A 20,231-nucleotide genomic window follows, 5' to 3' on the forward strand; every position below is an offset into this window, starting at 1 on the left:
ACAGTCGGATAATTGCAAACAGGTTTCAATTGATTTACTTTATCTGTGAGTGGACTGACTTTCTCTCCCTCCCGTGTTATTAAGACAGGAGATTGAAACCAGCTCAGATATCAAGAATGAGACAGACACTCTGATTGTCTCTGCTACTTAATGGGAGGCTTGCACACACACAGAGAGAGAGAGAGAGAGAAATACACACACACACACACAGATACACACACACACACACACACACTAACACACACACACACACACTCTTCACAAAACGAATTTTCCTAGAGAGGCATCTGAGGACTGAGGCTGAGACGGAGAGAGGGAGAAACAGAATTATCGAAATCCGCTTTTGCACGTTTTCATTTGTGTGTTCGGCCAAAGCATTCAACTTCATCCTCCCTTGTAGATGAGAATCAAAAATGAACAGTCTGACGAGCGGTGGGGGAACATTTTACATTTCTCAAGTTTTTCGCCACTTGAGGTGAAATCACACAGGAAGATTTATTCAGCAAACTGCGAAAGCCGATGTAAAGCATGTTCCTCCTCAATTTGGATTTTGGCTCCAATTAAGTAGAGTGCGGGACTTTTGTGGTCGTTATTTAAAATCTAGTAGCACGGCGCCAGGAAAATAAGTGTTATAAATTATATCTTACATTTTTAATACACTTCTTTTACTAAGTTCAGAATCTGAATTTGCTTGCTTTTCACAGGCGGCAGCAACGTGCATGTGTGTGTGTGTGTGTGTGTGTGTGTGTGTGCGTGTGTGTGCATGCATGTGCTCGTGTATGCATGTCCCACAGCCATGAGTAATCTTTCTCGTTCCAAATGTCATATGGTCACAAGACTGCATCGTGATAGGGCAACATCTTCCATCTGTTCCTCTCTCTCTCTCTGTCCACTCTCTTTCTCTCTCTGGCTCTCTCTCTCTCTGGCTCTCGCTCTGTCTCTCTCTCTGTCTCTCTCTCTCTCTCACACACACACAAATCTTCTTGCGATTGAAGACACATTGTATGAACAACCTGTATGTATTTCCAGGTTGTTCTCTGTTTAAACTGATCACTTTTAATCAAGCAGCATAATTAACATCTCCCTCATTATATCGATGTCGATTCCTTTAATCTCAAAGGTCACATAGTTCATTAACTCGTTCATTTGCACTGGAATTGGTGAGAAATGGTGTCGCCTGTGACGTCTGTGGTCACTGAGCCGGAGGCCGCATGAAAACATGAGGCAATTTGGGGAAAGAGAGAGAGACAAGAAGGAAACACAAGAGGAGGTCCCCGTTCTAATATTTTGGGACATCTGCTCATTTGTTTCATTGCTGGGAATTAAATTAGAAGTTTGGTACCATGTTGGTATGAAGTTTACAGACTGGTTCTAGTGCTCTGAGGTTAAAAAGCCAATCAACCATTCATTCAACCCTCTATCCAACAATCCTATCCGTCTTATACGTTGATCCCAGTCTTAATTCTACGCTAAGCTAATTGTCTGCTGGTGTTATATCATATTTACAATACAGGCATGAATGGTATCATTATTCTCATCAAATTCTCAGTTTCCCAGAATGCTGAACTCTTCCTGTACCTGTGTATTCATTAACATGCTGGCAGTCATTCCAAATCTCATCAAAATTCATCTCAAATATCCTAAATAGCCCTTAAATGGCCTATAAGTTATTCATAAAGTCAATTAAATAGGATAAAAGAATGAAAGAATGGCTTATTTAGAGGCACATGGAACTTTTCAGGGTTGAGGCAGCGATGGCTCTGGTCAGACGCCAGCCTCATCACAGGGGAGACTAACAGCCATGAGCTGTAATTACCACTGGACAATATGCTGCCCATCACCAGCCTCATGATCAGGATCTGTCCTCCAGCTGCAGTCGATCAACAAGTCTAATGTAAAGCGACCTCGGTATTGGCTGATGCACATTGAAACAGCCGTTAATGGGCAGCGGCTGTGACCAGGGAGGAGGCACAAAGAGAATCCAAGCAGCACGTCTGTTAAGATCACGGTGATCTAAGACTTTTTACTTTGTGCCTCCTGCATGTGTTTTGTTATTCCATGTGTTTCCCCCTGTTTATTTATGTTGTCATGTGCTTGTTGTGTTTATGTTGTCAGGCCATGTGTTTTCTGTTATTGTCCGGAGACTCCGCCCTCTGCTGCTTCCCGCTCTTTGTCCCCCTCACCTGTTCCCTATCATCACCCTGATTGTTTGCCTCATTTGTTCACCTGTGTCTTGCCTTTGTTCTTCCTGCTATATAAGCCCAGTCTTTCTGTTGTCCCCTGTCGGATTGTATCGTTTTTGCCTGTGAGAAGCCATGCCAGGATTCTGCGTTTTTGAGGTCTGTTATCTTGTATGATTTTGACATTCTGATTTTTTTATCCTCTTTGTTTTTTCCCTTTTTTGGAATTCTGTTTTTGCCAACTATTGAATTGGATTTTCTGTTTTTTTGCTTCTGTCATTTTTGCCTTTTTGGATCCTTGTTTTTTCATTTTTTTGAAATAAATAAGTATTTTTGCATCTTGGTCTGCGATTGGGTCCTTATACTGAGAAAGCCTTACAACGTCAAACCTCTACTTATTGAATGTTATGCGGAAAATCACTGCGATGGTTATACTGTACCTAAACTGCTGTTTGGGAAATTACTCACCTGTTAAACGCTGTGTAATTATCACTTAATCGCCGAACGGCCTCCGGCTGCCCGGCGACCACGCTGGGAATGAGGAGGACACAGCCAATCACGGGGGACCAAACGCCACTCATGGGGCTGCTGATTCAACCGGCATTGATTGCCATCGGGATTACGACACACCTCCTGTATTGTGTGTGGTTCAGTGGACCTGTCGTGGAAACACCGGGACAAGGTAATTAATTGTTCTCGCTCATGTAAGAGAACATGCGGAGAGAACAATCAGGGCGACACAAGACGACTGTTTGGACGTTTTACAGATTGGAATTTGCGTCATGTGTTGAAGAATAACGAGTAAACTGAAATCGAGGCTGCACTCAACATAAAGATCACTTGTACTCAATTGTCATGCAGCAGCTGCACACACACACATACGTACACAAAATGTGAATCGATGATATCAGCACCAACACTCGTGACACATTCTTGATGAGCCGTCACCAGGAAAGACGGAAATGCCACACAGAAGCCGCTGTGTTTTATTTGGATAATGACTTCTCCTCTTCCAGTAAGAGGCGGCGCCAGGCCGAGCGCTCGGCGTGACGCACAACGTTTTTCCTCCACGTGTCCATGGAGGAAAAGAACGTTGACGTGTGATAAAAGCCACACGCTCAAAGTGTACCAGTGCCACGGCTCCGTTGTGTGCGCGGCAGGTGTAATGGATAAATGTCGCACGGCATCTGAGGGACCTAAAGGCTGCAAAGACCTGAACTCCTGCTCTAGCCACTTATCCCTAAACGCCACCCAACGAATCTGACCTTTCAGAAAAAAACATTTCACAACCAGCATCAGATGTCAGGGGCCGCTCGCACGTTTCTCTCAAGGTGTCGCTCCTTTCGTTTTGTCTCTCGCCCTCACTCCCTTCTTCTTTCCGGCCTTTATCACCACCTGTGTTGCATGTGTTGTTTTTGACTCACGTCCTCGCCACTTTGTGTTTTCTTATATTCACATCATCCTTTTGCTCTTTTCTCTTTTTTTTGGTGGCTCTACATTCTAGTGCCTAAAGCACTTTTTATTCTGCTCACATTCAAGTGCGAGATGAGTGCTGGTTCAAAACGACCCGATCTGACCTTGTTTTGGTTTGAGGGGGGAAATTGCTAACTCTTGTCGTCTTTGTTGTCTTTTCTTCTGCAGGTCTCCACTATTTCATGTGTGTGGACTTTTTTGTAAAGGCAGAAGTATGCATGACCCTGCGAACTTAAAATAAAGTGCAAAGCTTGAATCTTTACCCTAAATTCTTGTGCTCAGACTCCAGCAGACATCGCGGAAGAGCTAGCCTCCAACTTCTTACAACTTTTGATATCCACTTTACTTGATATTTGGCTTTTCGGTGTAAAATGTCTTTCTTTGCCGTTAATCTGCCAGAATTAGGCGGCTGCAGTGACATCAACAACATATCAGCATTCCCCAGTAGTAGAGTTTCCGCTTTAAGCACCAATGTGTTTTATGACACTCCACCATGCAGATGGGACATAAAAAAAGATAAATTAACAGGAATTATTGCAAAATTCTGCTTTTTAGGATCCTGTGTAAGATTTATGTAATCTGACAAAAAAAGTTCCCCCATAGATTCATGTTGTCTTGTTGCGGCTCGAATATTACCTCACTGTATATCCTCCGGTACTTCAAAGTAGTCTAATCTTTTTGGGGGGGAACTTGTTGAAGTGTGTATATATATATATATATATATATATCAGTCTGTGAAAAACCCAACTAGTGTCAACTTAATTTAATTTGATTTAACTACTGGACTTAACTGGATTTTCTCAACATGGGAATTATCCCTTGAACTGTTTGAATCATAATCTCAAACTTGGTTATGGTGAAGAATTTTAAGGTTGAATGAAATTTCTCACAAAACACATTTTTGCTTATTTTAAGTTGTATATATTTAGGCGCTTATGTTTTAAGCAGAATTTGTTTGTTTGCTTGTTTATGCAAAATCCACGCAACTTAATTCCATGAAATCTTATGGAGGGGTGAGGCATGACCCAAGGCAGGGCCTCTTTCAATAATTCATGGATCAGGCATGTTTTGGGCACGGATATTTATGAGGTTGTGCATTTTGGTGCAGATCCAAATAAAAATCTGGATCTTGTGAATTGAAATGTGGTTTCATTTGTTTAGGCTGAAACTTCTGGATATATTACGATGAAACTCAGTGGAAGGATGCAGTCCCCACTTCCACCAACCCATTATACTTTAGAGGGGATCTGGATACAGGAAGAAAAAAAATCTGACATGTTTGTGGGACTGATATTATATTGTGTGCAATTTAGTGCAGATCCAATTCAAGCCGACCTTAGTTTTGCAGTCTGTGGTCATGAAAACCTTTCAACCTCCAATCTTTGCTCTCTTTTCCTTATTTGAATCTCCATTTTGAAGCTGCTCTTTTCACATTCAGACCTGTACACATGTATAATCTTGATTTCTGTCCTGTCCAGCTCAGACTGCAGATCTTTGTGTATCTCTTTCCATTTCTTGTCTCTTTTTCATGATACTTTATTTTTTAAAGCCTTCTAGCCTCTGAACCTGACCTTGGCATCTCCTGCCTGTCGAGGCTCCACCGCCTCTGAACCTCTGTTTCTACTTCACCTCAACAAAACAACTTCTCACAGTTGGACGCACAACGTAAAAAAAAAAGTTCGTTTTCCTGCTGTCTTCCTGCAGCCGCCTCTGCACTGCATTGACAGATGTTTCACAGAGGAGTGAAGGTTACCCACAGCTACAGCACATTTGTCGGTTATTCAGATTACCATGCGCCTGTGCATGTGTCAGCTGGGTGAAGGCTGGTTAACAGTGTGACTAAGTGCCCCGTGTCTCCTCTCACTAAATATTTGAACAGAGGCAGAAGAGCTAGATGCTTTTTTGGGGGCAGCATTATGAGACTTTCTCTTCTTTTTCCTCATTCTGCTCTCGAACACTTTAACTCATCCATCTTTTTGTCTCTTCTCTCTTTCTGGCCGTCTCCACCTTTAACGTCTGGCCTGTACAGTGTGGTGCACAACCTAATGAGGGTTTCTGCAGAAGGGAAAACTGGGAGTTTGTATCTGGTGCAGCGAAAAATAAAAAAGCCCTAAAAGAGGCGATATGAAATGGGGAATTTATTGATCAGAGGATCCAGTTGAGGAGGCAAAACTAATCTGTGTGAGTGCTCTGTGCTGGGTTTCAACTTTTGGTGAACTCTGACATCCAGATTCGCACCTCCGATCAGAGCAGGCGGTTGCAGCAGCCTTGACCTTTGAGGGGATGGCAAGCTGGTAGGGTCTTTGTTGTGATACACAATTCACCTCCTGTGTAACAGTATGTACTCTTCCACAAAAGAGCAATGGCTCGGTTTCTGTTGAATAAACAAACTCACCGTTGGGTCAGTAGTTTGCTGAGAGTAGTCGTAGCGAATGTCTCTTTATGGGCGTGAGACAATAGCGTAGTAGACTGTATGTAAACATGGACGACACGTCTCCACTCCCACTATCCAGGAATAAAGCCAAAATGTGTCCAGGATTGAAACTCTGCCATTTTGCACTGAACACATAATTTGGAGCCAGACTATACAGTGACATGTATTTTGACTTTTTATTTTTTTCCATGTCCCATCCACTAACATGGAGAAGGCTGGATTTATGACCTATACTGCAGCCAGCCACCAGAGGGGTGATATAGACACTTTAGAGATAGATGCACTGTAGCGTTGCTAGCAGCTCTATTAGAATTCATAATATTTACTGTCAATCCATCAGAGCTGTTAAGACATTTCACTCGGGATCAAAGTGCTGGTGCAGATCACAGAGCCGTATTAGCATTCATGAGACTGAAAACAGGCTGCATCTGTTATTGGTGAGTGCTTCTGACTTTCTGGATGTGCTCGAGGTCAAATGTAAACGATTTGTAATGTATGTGAGCACATGTCGACGTGTGTGTTTTCAGGTGTGCAGATGGCACAGAGAGGTCGCATGTGGGTGTGAGTCAGAAGCTAATTGACCACTCATTAATCAGGTCACTGTTTAGAGTCAGTCCTCTACAATTAGCAGGCCACACACACACACATAGAATTTTACACATTTTTTATATTCAGGCCCTAACTCCTAACATTTTAAATCAAAAATATAGTTTTGTCATTTGTCTGCAAGAAGCCAGTGTCACCAGATTTTAATTTTTCAGGCCTCAGCACGGAGGGATCAGTGTTCTGAGGGAGAGAGAGGGAGAGGGGCGAGCAGGACTGCAGCCAAAGCAGAAAGGCGAAAGATGGAGCGAGAGATAGAGGGAGATAATGAGAGGAGCTGGAGAAAGCCCGTAGATACTGGAAGAAAGATGAAACAAAGAGAGGGGAGCGAGGGAACAGAGATAACACTCCTCAGGAACAAAGAAAGTGGGAGGAAAGAAAAAGAAGATGGAGCAGCAGAGAAAAAGAGTCCGATGGGAAGAAGCCTGAGGCATTATCAGGCACACGTGCATATTCAGCTATAAATCGTTTTATCAGAAAGCGTTTACTTTCCGTTTTATGAGGCGGCAAAACCAAAATCTGATCCATAAATTGAAAGCAGGATGTTTCACTGTTGAAAGGTTCTCGACATCTTTCCAGTTTAATTAACTCATGGAAACTTTATATCAAGTGTTTTTTATTCATTTGCCCCAAAATCACACATTACATAGCAGCATCCATAAGGCTACGTTTTTGTTTGTAAGCATAATTTTCAGAGTAAAACGACCTCTGCTCACAAAAGCATTTTGGCTCTGTATCAGTTTGAATCCCCGTCCACACCAACACGCTTCGAAACATATATCCTGTATACCGGAAAAGGGGGCCAACAGCTTTTTCAAATTTAACAGCTTTGTTTTTTTTCTTGCCCTAACAAAAAAATGTAACCTCACTCTCAATACCTTCACAGATATCAAAGGTCATATCTGCTTGTTTGGCCAAATTGTCCACCGCTGAGCCTCTCTGAGGACGTCCGCTGGGCAAGTGGGGAAGCAGCAGTGGCTGGATCTTTTTGGATACGGTTGAAAGTAAACAGCGCTTTGTCTGAGAGTCTCATGAGGGAAACGTCTTCTCCATTTCTCCGTCTTTGAAAACTGTCAAAGAAGCACTTGCACTTTTACTCTACCTGTCCACCTGTCGCATTAAAATGCACTTAACATTTGCAGGAAGCATGTAATTTCCTGTCTGTTGTGGATGCGACGCCTCGTTTTGTCAAACCCATCACATCTCGTTCTGTATGCTGATGTGTGTGCACACTTTAGTGGGAGGATGGCACCTTGTATGTGTTTGAAGGCCTTTTACGTCTTTTTGCATGTTTTTGTTCATCCGTGTGTAGATGGTTTTTCAATGTCACGCTCAGTTCTGAGGTGTCATGTATGTCTTAACTCCCACATTGGACCCAAGTGGGATTTGTCTCTAGTGTGGCGTTCTATTTTTTTTTCCTCCCTCGTAACATATAAAAACCCTTTTAAATTTCCATCCATTCTGCCCGAGCACTGCGCTGCTGACATGTTTGGTGTCAGAAAAAAAAAGACGTTCTTACTGTTTCACTCCGAGGCGTTGTGCTGTGACAAATCTGACAGTCTGACTGAGCGGCTGAGTGGTTTGCTGACTCTTTGCCTATCTGACTGATTTATGGACGGATGGATGACTGGCTAGTTCTCCAAGGGGCCGACAGGCAGATTGACCATCTGCTGTGTTGACGCGATGATCGACTGGACGTAAATCTGACTTTGTGTCCGTCTGGGTCATTGACTGAATATCTCACAGGCCAAGTGACTGGTTATGTAGTTCGTGTGTCCCAATCGGTTTTCCTTCACCTCACTATTGAGAAATGAAGCCAAAATATCCCAGATACGGACATCTCCATCTTGTGCATTTGGAGCCAGAGTCTGCGCTTTTTGCGAGATCCTGATGATACACCTGCCTGACTTTTATTGAGTCGTATATATATATTTGTATATCATCATTCTAAAAGGACACACTTCTGCCAAGGCTGATGTCTTATCTCTATTCCCATTAATTATCTAGACTGTGGCGGCCATATTCACATTTTTCCTGCCACAGTTGCGTGTAATCTTGCTAACTGACAGAATGAAAACATAACGTCCTTGCCAGAGGTAATTAAAAATATACTAACCGGGAAAATTATCACTTCGACAGACGTGTACTTTGACTTTTCAGTTTAGTCCATGTCCCATCCACAGAGGTCAAGTTAGGGTCAAGTTGCATTTTGGAAACGAGGCGTTCACTAAAAACCAGACAGGGGACAGATTGTCTCTTTTCTTATTCCAGTAGCAGCTTCCTTTCTCTGGGCTTTCCTCAAATGTGACTCCGCAGCTGGAGCTTCATTAAATTATACGGGATTTAATAAGTCCTGTCGGGGGTCAGCCGGAGTTCACATTTGACAAAGCAGCAGCTCACAGAACTGTTTCATAAAGTCTGTGAGTGTGAGGTATTTAACAACCACCAGGCAGAAACACCCAAAAACCAGGAAAAGCAGCATTTAAATGAGATCATTACTGGGTTAACTCAGTCAGATAGAGAGAATGGAGATGTTAAATTTAATTATTCACCAGTGTTTGTGTTTTGAGTCTTTAAAAAATGGTGTCTGTGTAACATTAAACTTGCAATAACAGATTTATTGCTTTACCACTCGGGAGCAGCAGAAAGAAGCTGTAAACACAGCACTTAGCTATATCATCATCGTGTGAGTTGATGTGGTGAACTTTTAAACCCAGTCATTTGCAGTTTGTTAGTGATGATCTGATGAATGTTACGTGTAGTTTTTTATTCTCTATTTAACTCTGATTTCTCTCCTTCTGTGCTGATTTTCTGTCTTTACTTCAGTGCCACAAATGATGATGATTATCACGATGATTATGATGAGTAAACCAAAATATTAAAGCTGCGTGCATTACAACTAAAACAATGGGCTGAAAGATGATAATCGTCTCCTTAGCTGAGAGACAATCCCAGAATTAGGGGATGAATCTGTGTTGCTTGAGTATTGAACCTTTAATGTTGATACGGTGTGAGTCAGGGAAGAGCCCAGTCAGTGTTGGTGCAGATCAGGATCAGGAACGCGTATCCAGTTGTTTTTTTACCACTTTGCAACATTTTTATTGATTTTTTGGAGAATAATTCATGGATCTTGACAAAAAATCTGGCTCATTTGTGGGATTGATATTCATGAGTGTGCTCAATGTGGTGCAGATCCAACTAAATAATCAGGATCTAGTGAATTTAAATGTTGGGCCAATTTGTGTGTTCATATTTTTCAGCGTGTCATCAGTGATCAGATTGAATCGTGAAGGGTTGCAAGGAGTTTTGTGACATCAGTGTATTCTAAAGGAACCCGACGTATAAAACTCAGTGTGTTCATGTCAAAGTAACTTTCTATCTGATCCAAGATGTCTTCAAACTGGAGTTGGAGCGGAAGCTGTTGATTTTTGGTCAAAGGAGAGAGGGATACTTTCACTCCGGCTGAAGAAAGATAAGAATTCAAACTCCACAGTCAAAGTCACGTTGCTTCTCCTTGTGCCCCATCTTTTGTTTTGTTTTGAACTATTCTTCTCTGCTTTCGTCCTTTAAAGCCCCATTTCCTGACCTTCTTTACTGTACTCGCCCCTTTCCCCTCGCGTCTATTTCTCTTACTGTATCTTTTATTCACGCACCAGTCGCTCTCTTTCTATTTTTATCTTCACACACTCATTTGTTTCAGCAGTCGTCCTCTGCCTCCTCTTCCTTCCACTCTCCTCTTCTAGTACTATTGGTTTTAGCGGAGGAGTGGGTGAAGGTTGAGAAGGTCACTGTAGAGATAAGCGCAGCTTGTATCAGCCCGGCATCAACACCCCCCCCCCCCTCCAGATTGGTTTCTTACTGCCCTCTAGTCACACCAATGCATAATTCATCTCCCGCTCGCTCTTTGTCTTTAATTGTCGATTTTTGTTGCCTTCTCTCTCCATTCTTTCATCTCGCTCCTTTCTATTTTTCGGCTGTCTCTGCTTCTCTTCTCACAATCTCCTTGTAATCTCTCAGAGTTTTTACTCTGGGTCTACTTTTTTCCTCTCTTTTCATCTTCATCTGCTCTCTCCATCTCTTTCTTCCTCTCTGCCATTTTTCATATTCTGTTTTGCTCGTTGCCCCAACGCTCAGTTCTCAGATGCAGATAACGAGTGAGGCTGGAAGTGCGGATGCAAAGCTGTCGGAGAGAGATTGTGTATGAAAGATAAACTGTGTTTGTGTGTGTGTGTCCATGCTGGCTTCTCTCCCTCAGTTTCTATGCCTGTTTCACTATAAACTGCTCTGCAATACCATAATAGACATATATGAGGATGGATGAAAATACTGCTCCTTAAAAGTGAAGCCAAAGCGCCTTGATCGCCCCCTGGTGGCCGGCTGCAGTTTAGATCATAAACTCTGCTTACTTTATGTTAGCAGATGAGACATCAAATATATTTTTTAAAAGAGGGTTTCTGCCATTTTAGGTTGTGTTATTACACTGTTATATGTTCGTGTGGATTTTTCGAGTAAGTTTGATGTTAATTTGTTATTTGATTCTGTTAAAACAGTTGGACTGTGGATCTAAATTCACGTATCCTTCATATCCGGTGCTGAGTTTCTTCTCCATGTTCCCAAGTTCTGGGTATAGATCAGAGTGAAACAGTGCTGTATGGTGATGTTTTCGGGTGGAGGAGGAAGTGTGGGTTGTCCACAATACAGATGGTCTGTGGTTTTCATAGCAAAACAACAAAAATATCTGACTTACTTTACTGATAATTCAACAGGGCCTGCGATAGGTAAAGCTGAATGTGAGCGCCTCCTGCTGGATCATGAGGCAAACTACTTCAGATGGTCTCCTGTGCTTTACACTGTATATTTAGAATTTGAAGAGGTCATTACAAATTCAAATATGCACTATTCCCCCTGCTGGATAGTGGGGACGTGTCGCCCATCTTTATACACAGTCTGGTGAGTTATCTGCCCCATGATTATTCCGTGTCTGCATCATCACCACATCCCTCCTCTAGTTAGCGGAACCTTCATTTCAAACTCCACTCTGTTTATTACATCCTAAAAATGACACCGGCACTTTACAATGTGCAGAAGAAACTGTTTCTGTACAGTGAACTACAATACACACACGCATCACACACACATACACACACACACACACACACTCCTGAATTTCTCCCAACAAATGAGTGTAAATAAGGCTGTTTGGGTGTAAGTGTGGTACTTCATCATTTCTCCGCAGCAATAATTATTGGACTGTTTGTTTTTCTCCTCTTCTTCTTTTTCTTGCAGCCCTGCTCAGTGCAGCAGAGACTGGTTGAATTATGCATGTTTGTTTTGTTGGTTTCATTACAGAAGCAGATGTCTCGGCTGGAGTATTGGAGGATTTCAGAGCGTTATTTGGTTTTGCGACGCGCTCTCGTGGCCGGAGAAATGATGAGCACTTTGGGCTCTTTCCGCTCAGTGTGAATGAATTCCTGAGACGCCGCTGTACATTTGATTATAGCTCTCACATATACCAAGCAGTAGTGACAAGGGAGGGGCTAGGGGGTGGTTGTTGCACCGCCAATATGAATCCAGCCTCATTTCCGTGTGGCTGCTCTTCATATGGCATATCAGCCACAATGTTGTTTCATCCAGGATTTAATAATCTGCATTGTTGGCAACAATCACATGCTTGTGCAACGTGACAAAGACTCAAACACAACTACTGTACATCAGGCATCTCTACAACACACGCACCACTTCCCCACTTTAACACAAATGAACACATGTACACACGACGTCTTACTTTTTTAAGTGAGAAGCAGTGTCTGCGGCAAACTACCGACGTCTAAGTTGTAATTTACGTTTTCTGTCGCTGCAGGGAATTCGATGAACCTGGTACATGAGGCCTCAGTGACCTTTTAAACTCCACTCGCACTCCTCCAAACCTTGTAAAGCTGTAATTGTATTTTGCTCATTTTTTCCCCAGGTTATGATATAGTGTTTTTGCTACAGTGGTAATACATGAGTAGTTGCAGCCCTGCTTGTACAGTCTACATCCCTGGTTCAAACCATCTCTGTTGATCAGAAGCTCTTCCTCTTCAGCAAATTGCCTTCAAAGTAAAAGCTCAACGTATGTTTTGTCTCTCCAATGCTTTATATCGTCCTGGACTACAGAGCTTTTATTTTGAAAAGGTGTGAGGCTTATGTCGCTGCCTAAACAGAACTTTGAAATAGATGAAAAAGAATAACACTACTTCAGTAATTCATTCAAACTTATTTACAAGCCACAGATGTAAACAGTAATCAAGCAAATTCTGTTTCATTTTATGAAAAACATTGAGTAAAAAAAACCTCATGTGATCAATCAGCAATACCACAGACCAAACAAACAGCCCGTTCCAAGCATTCATGTTAGGAACAGACACCAAATTATATGAAACTCCAAAGTTTCCTCCAGGCCTAAGAGACCTTCTTCAACCCGTCTCCTTGATTATCATCAACACCTATAGGCCAAGCTGAAGCCTGGAAATGTGTTTGAATATTGCATTATGCCTGATAATGTCACAAGGCACCTCATTGTGTCAACATACGCTTTATAAATCCTACAGAATACGGTTTGGAACCGTTTGGCTGTAAGTGGTGTCACTGCAGCCGCCGGATTGATGTCAAAAGTTTGATATCTGGGAGATACACAGAATAGATGCTTTTACTTTGAAAAATACGCCAATGATACTATGACTAAAAGGATGTTTTGTGAAAAGAAAATCATTCACAGCCAGCTCCTCTTCACAAAAGATGAAAATACAAAAGACCTTTCACAGTCCCATCTCCTTAAAATCCAACATTTTTAGCAAAACAATATCAAGTTTTCTGTCGGTGGTCAAACAGTTAGTTAGATTCACATTCCAGCACTTGTCGGCTGTAATTGCAATAACAGTGGAGCTGGAAATGACATGTAGCCTGAAGGGAAAGTGATCTCCATAGAGGCCGCAGATGTGAAAGAGGTACACATCAACATCACTCATATGCAACACGCAAGGCAACGACTCCATCATGTTTTTAAACTGGTTTTGCCTGAAGCGGTTTAATGTTGTTCGGTCACCAGCCACGTTAATGTCACACTGCGAGTATTTAAACCTGTGTGGACACCGAGAATCAAACCAAAGCAGTGTTTATATTTGTGATGTGAAATTACAAAGCTAATGTGTATGATGAAAAACCACCTCTGTCAGGAAGGAGTCATAAATATATATATATATTATCCCAAGTCACAATTATATCTTAGTTAAGATAAATCCTTGAGAGGTGACTCAGATATTTCACCTCCCTCTCGTTCATGGTGACTCTCACTGTCTACATGTCTAGTTTTGGAAACTTTTACTGTAGAATTTTGGAGAAAATTCAAGGCAAATTTGGTAACTTTTGCTACAATACAATGTGGTTTTTCATGATTTTTTAAGCCATTTTCATTTTTTCAGAAGTAACACATTTAATTGTGCTGTACATTCCTTTGCACACTGACAGAAAAGGCGTTTCAATTCTATAACGGGACAATGTAGTTTATTACTGCTGCTTATTTAGTCACACTATGAGGACAGACAGATGCTAACTGCCCCTTAGTAAAAGCTGCTCATATGAGTCTGCTGGAAATGCAGAGTTGGCAGTTTGAGGCAGCCAGGGAGTCGACAGTGAGCACGGCCGGACGCAGGCGTAGTTAGCTTCCCCAACCTGCCGCCTTCCTCCACGTCTGGGTCACAGACTTCTCCTCCTCCTCCTCTTCCTCCTCGCTAGTTGGAGGCTACAGGAGTCCCAGTTGGTCTGTTATGAACTGTGGAGTCAGCACCTGCTCCACACGCAGGCAAAAGAAAACGTGTGTGCACGTCCTCCCATGTCTAAGGACAGGGTATTATCCTTGGTATGGCCTGCACATGCTTACATACACAGATGCTACTAAACAGCGTGTTGACAGACGCTCGTGATGAGGTGCAGTCCTTTGGCGGCAGGAATTAATGAAGCAGCAAATAAGGTCACGCTGAGCCGCAGACTCCTCCAGCTCCTCTGTGTCTTTTGTTTTCTCTACACTCATTTATTTTGGTTTGACTCCAACTTTGTTTTTCTCTGAACCTCTGACATAATTCTATAGCCTATATGTCTCTTTTTAATATATGTACTATATCTTTTATCTAACTATGGCCATAACGTATCTTTTTAATATATGTATGTATGTAAATAAATCTCACATCATTCTATAGTTTACATGTCTCTTTTTAATATACATACATGTAACTTTATCTCTCATTCTTCTACTTCAGCTTGTTTAAACCTTGGTTAAAGCACAAGAAGAGGAACTGTTTATATAAAAGTATATACCACCATATAGTAGTTTGGAATCTATTTTAGACTTTTACATCGATAGTACACAGTGAGTAGAAAGTTTCTTCTTTCCACTTTATCTCTATCACTTTGTTTTTACTCACAGTCACAGCACAGCAAGTAAGAATATATAATGTGCAGCTGCTTATTAGATGATCCCCCTATGGCCAAGTCGAAACTCTGGGATATTTGGTTTCCTTCCTCCAAGACCCAACGCTGGTAATGATGAGACTATATAGGGAACAGGCAAATGCACACGCACACGCATACACACACACACACACACACACAGTCATTAGAGGGCAAGGATGAACATGCACCTACAGAATCAGGCCACAGCTAAAAAAAGAAAATGCATGTAAAAGCAGAAAGACACATGGAGAGCAAAGCTGTGGGAATTTGTATTTTGGAAAAAACAGCCGGTGTAGTTGTATCATTTTAACTATTAATTAATTTCCTCCTCTGCAGCCACGGCTAGAGACGACTGTAAATCAGGAATATCATTAGAATACATATGTCAGTGTGCACCCCCCTGATCAGTGACATTTTGTAATGATTATGTCGAAAATGGATGAAGCTGTTGAAAAAAGGCAGCTCTCTCTCGCTCTCTGTTTCTCTCGATGCCTCACTGTAAAGAGAGTGACATCTGCTGGCCACCTGAAAAATTTAACATTAAATTCCAACCCCACAAAGTTCAGTCAAATGCAGAGAAACTTCACAATTCCTTGAGAAGACAAATCCCTCATGTATCAGCTCTGAGGCGTTTGTGAAAAAGAAAATCCACTGAAGAAAAATAAATGATTTGCAGTCGGCGCTTCTGTTCAGCTCCAACAGGAAATGGAATTCCTGCTGTGTTTAAAGAGCCTGTGCACAATATCTCAATCATGTGTGTTTGATCAGATTATAATGGAAACTGTGTGATTTTCCCTCTGCGTCAGGCTGACCATGGGGGGGGTGGAGCAGGGAGGGTGAAAAGACAAAGGAGGAGTGTCGGGGGGGTGACAGGGCGCCGCTGTGACCTGAGTAGCGTGAAATGTCACCTCTGAAGTGCAGCGCTGCCGAGACAAATACTGGAGCTCGCACAGAAACACACACCGTCGACTTATGGTGATTGCATAGGTTGCAACAGAAACACACTCAGCTACACAAAATTACAACAAGTTAGTTGCTGTCGCTCAAAGTAGCTAACGACTCATTTAAAAAACTGGATTTAACCGTTACGACAAAAATTGGACAATGCAACAGTAGACGTGGGACAAGCTGGTGACGCAAATCTAAAAAATCCTCCATCTCATTTCGACTCAGCCTTTGCAGACTACTCGGCCTAAAGTGAAGCTAAATCATCTTGATCGCCCCCTGGTGGCTGGCTGCAGTGTGAGGCATAACTTCTACCTCCGCCGAATTAAACCAAAACGTCAAAGTATAGGTTCAACACTTTGTTTCGTCATTTTTGGCGATGTTGTCTGGTCTTAGTCATTTTTGATTTAATCAGTTATTTCTTATAAAAACAGGGTAGAACATCTTGATAGAGATTTACTCGTGATTGGTCGGTAACTTGGCTCCAGTCCTCAACCGCCAGACACAGACTCTGGCTCCAAATTTATCTCCAGGGCAAGATGGCTGCACCCGTAAGTGGGATATTGTAACTTTAAATTTATACTACAGGTGGAAGTGGAGACAAATCTGTATTTACAGTCTATGATTTCAATGTGTCTCTGTCCATCCACACTCACTCACACACTGACACTATCCCTTCTAGATACCAGGCAGTAAATATGACCAGGCACGTAGAGGATGGAGCAGAGTGATAAACATGGAAGTTCTGGAAAAAGCAAACAAACATCAAATTATCATTCGACCATCTGTCAGTAACCGGCTGGAAACCTTCCAGTTTCCTCACAGGAGAGCAACGCAGGCTGAGACCATCTCTGTCTCACCTTCACTGACACAGCACTTCGACACCCTGCTCTCTAACGGGCCACTTCTGATTGATTTCTGCTCTCAGTGCCATTTAGTGGTATCGGATGATTAAGAAGCTCCTCAGAGCCCTTTAAACTTCTCTGCACTTTCCTTTAGCTCAGCTCAAGCACTTGCAAATGCATTGTCAACCAGCAAAACAGCTGTTATTAGCCCGGGCCTGCAAGCTCAGCCCATTTCTTTTCACTCTTTGTATAAAGGACTGTCACACCTGGCACTCCAGAGACTGAGCAGCCAATATCTCACTGCGCTTGAGGGTTACTTCCTCTTTCAAGTGGCCATTTCCATATCCCTTCCTATCGATGGTAAGAAGGTGTCACTGAACCCGAGCTGCTTCATTTCACCAAAGAAAAACACAGCACATCTTCAAACACAGAGTGATTCGCTTCCTGTTCTCTCCGGTATGCACAGCACTTAAAGTCATGAGGCATCTCCACCCTGAAAACTATCACCCTTGTGTTCAGGCTTTTAAATTTAGATCCACTGACTGCGAGTCTGTATATTTAACTCAACATTAGAATCGGACATTTTCCTTTCACAGTTCATAAGTGATAACATCTGCATTGACACAGCTGCAGCTTCAAACCTCCACCTGGCACAAATATCACGACCCATTTATGTGATTTTATTCCCATACATGCGAATATATCTATTTATCAGTATAATTCTGTAGGGGCCCGTGTTCCTGCCTCTTCCTCCTCTGGTACATTGCTGTAAATATGTTGTCAGCTGATTAAACGTCCGGGTCAAGAGGACGACTGTTTCAGTGGCTCCGCTCTCCGTGAGACTTGTTCATCCACTTAAAGCTTTTCAGGATCAGTAGCTGCGAGACGACACACTTTACTGTAACTGTATCTCTGTAAGGGTCGTTTACTGCAATCATACAGCAGAGCCTTTAACTAATTTGGCGAAGAGCTGATACCATGCTGTGCCTCCCCCGCCCCCCCCCCCTATCACGTCTCACAACCAGCATCATATAGCATATCTTTTTACATGGTGAGCTGTGTGGTTTGAGTAAATGGTCAATTTCAACAGTGCTTTAAACTGCAGGTTACATTGAGCCATTCACACACACGCTCATACAGTGCTTTTTTATATGGAGCATCAGATGTAAAGCTGCACAGGTGGAAAATAACACCAACATTTCACCATATTTAGCTCCAAACGTTAAAAACAGTAGTGTGTATATTAAAAATCTGATTGTTTTACCTGATTTACACCAAAACCATGTCATATTTTCAAATTTTTCTGTAAATGAATAGGTTAAAGATAATGTCAATGTCAAATCTGAATGTGAAATCTAAATGTTAAGTTCAGGGTTTTTGTGGGAAAAAAAAGAGGGTTACATACAAATAACCTTGAATTAATCAAATTTATTAGCAATAGCGGTGAAAGAAGAAAAATAAATACAAGGAGGAAGAGACAGAGGGAAAACGAAGCGATAAAGGCAACGACACAATATACATTTTTTGTTTCAAGCATGGGTTCATAAACTTTAGAGAACACATTGATTCGTCAGATCATTACAATAACACTGACGATTTTTACTGCTGCTTCAATAAAAGAGTAATCTTTGGTTATGTTACCAAATGAATCATGTTATCGAATTTCGGTATGTTTGAAAGAAAATAAACAAAAACGCAGACCCTTATTTATTTTATTTTCAGATTTTTTTAAAACATCTGTAAATTAATAGATTATTTTTCATATCTGCCTGGTGTTCTTGCCACTCTGATCACTAGATGGCAGTATCTGCCTGTGTGTTGGCCTGTGCTCAGCCACTGGGAGCCTCCTGAAGATCTGCTGACACCATTTAAAGATAATGTTATTCACGATAAAGGGATGAAGCCTAAAGGGCGATTAAGTCTTTGCTGAGACACGAATACTGGACAGAAACAGGGGGAGCTACAGACAGATCTTTACGTCTCAGAGATAAAACAGCTGTTTGGTTATAAAGTCTCAAATCTTCTCCTTATATTCATTGTTCATAAAGTAAATTTCACTGTGACATAGTTGTGAGAACTGCATCTAAAGGTTAAACAACTGTTAAAAACACCACTTCTCTATATAGAAGAAGAACTATCAGAGAAAAAAAATGAATGTTAATAACTTAGAGGAAAAATTGTATGTGTTTTCTTCACTGGAGCTTCGTGCACTTAAATTTTTTCTATAATTCATATAAGTGGGCTAGTTTATGTGTGTGTGCGCATGTCTGTCTACAGTAATGAGGGCAAATTTAGGTTCTATGCCATCGTTGTAAGGACATTTTGACGTTTTGAGGACATTTGGGCTGGTCCTCACAAATTAAATAGGCTTTTTGATGGTTAAGACCTGGTATCAGGGTTAGAATTAGGTTAGGGTTAGGTTTAGGCATTCAGTTGTGATGGTTAAGGTTGGGTAAGAGGCTTGTTAATGCATTATGTCAATGAGTGTCCTCGCAGCTACAGAGAGACGCACATGTGTGTGTTTGAATCCCTAAGTTAACTTGTATCTGTCTCTGTGTGTTTCCTCCGTACTGTGCGTGCACATGTGTGTATAATTTATTTTGCACATGCATTGAGTCCATGAAATCTTCATGGCCCTAGCATGTTCTTCCTGCCATCTTCACTATGTGACCTACTAAACTCCAGATTTCTTCAGCTGCTGTGTGTGTGTGTCTGTGTGTGTGTGTGCTGTCGCTCTCTCATTTGCGTGTCATGCATGTGCACACATGGTGCCCTTGATATCACTCTGCGTCCGAGGCGTCGAGTGCTTCCGTGCGTGAGTCCATCAGCGAGAGAGCCTCTCTTCTTTATCTCTCGCCCACACACAGCAACCGGCAGAGTCTCCCCGGACTCCACATACAATAGACACGATAATTACATGTGAAGTGTTGCCCTGCGCCTTCCGGCTGATTAAAACGGTGCCATAAGTTGTTGTGGTGATATTTTCAAGGTCAGACACTCTGTGTAATTTCAGGGATTGAACCTGTGAAGCCAGACGGATGCTGAGCATTTACTGAGTGATAGGCTTTGCCAGGATTCACTCGCAGTGACTCAATTCGATGTCAAAAGGAAAAACTGAATGTTTCCATTAATGCATATATAACCCATTGTGGATTGAAACTTTCTGGGAGGATGTTATTAAACGTCAGAGATGTTTAACACCAAAGTCCCTTTTAACATCAAACTTTCCATGCTTGGCATATGTCTTTTATACAAACTTTGAAA

Source organism: Limanda limanda, chromosome 1 (genome assembly GCF_963576545.1).
Source record: "Limanda limanda chromosome 1, fLimLim1.1, whole genome shotgun sequence".
Classification (NCBI taxonomy): domain Eukaryota; kingdom Metazoa; phylum Chordata; class Actinopteri; order Pleuronectiformes; family Pleuronectidae; genus Limanda; species Limanda limanda.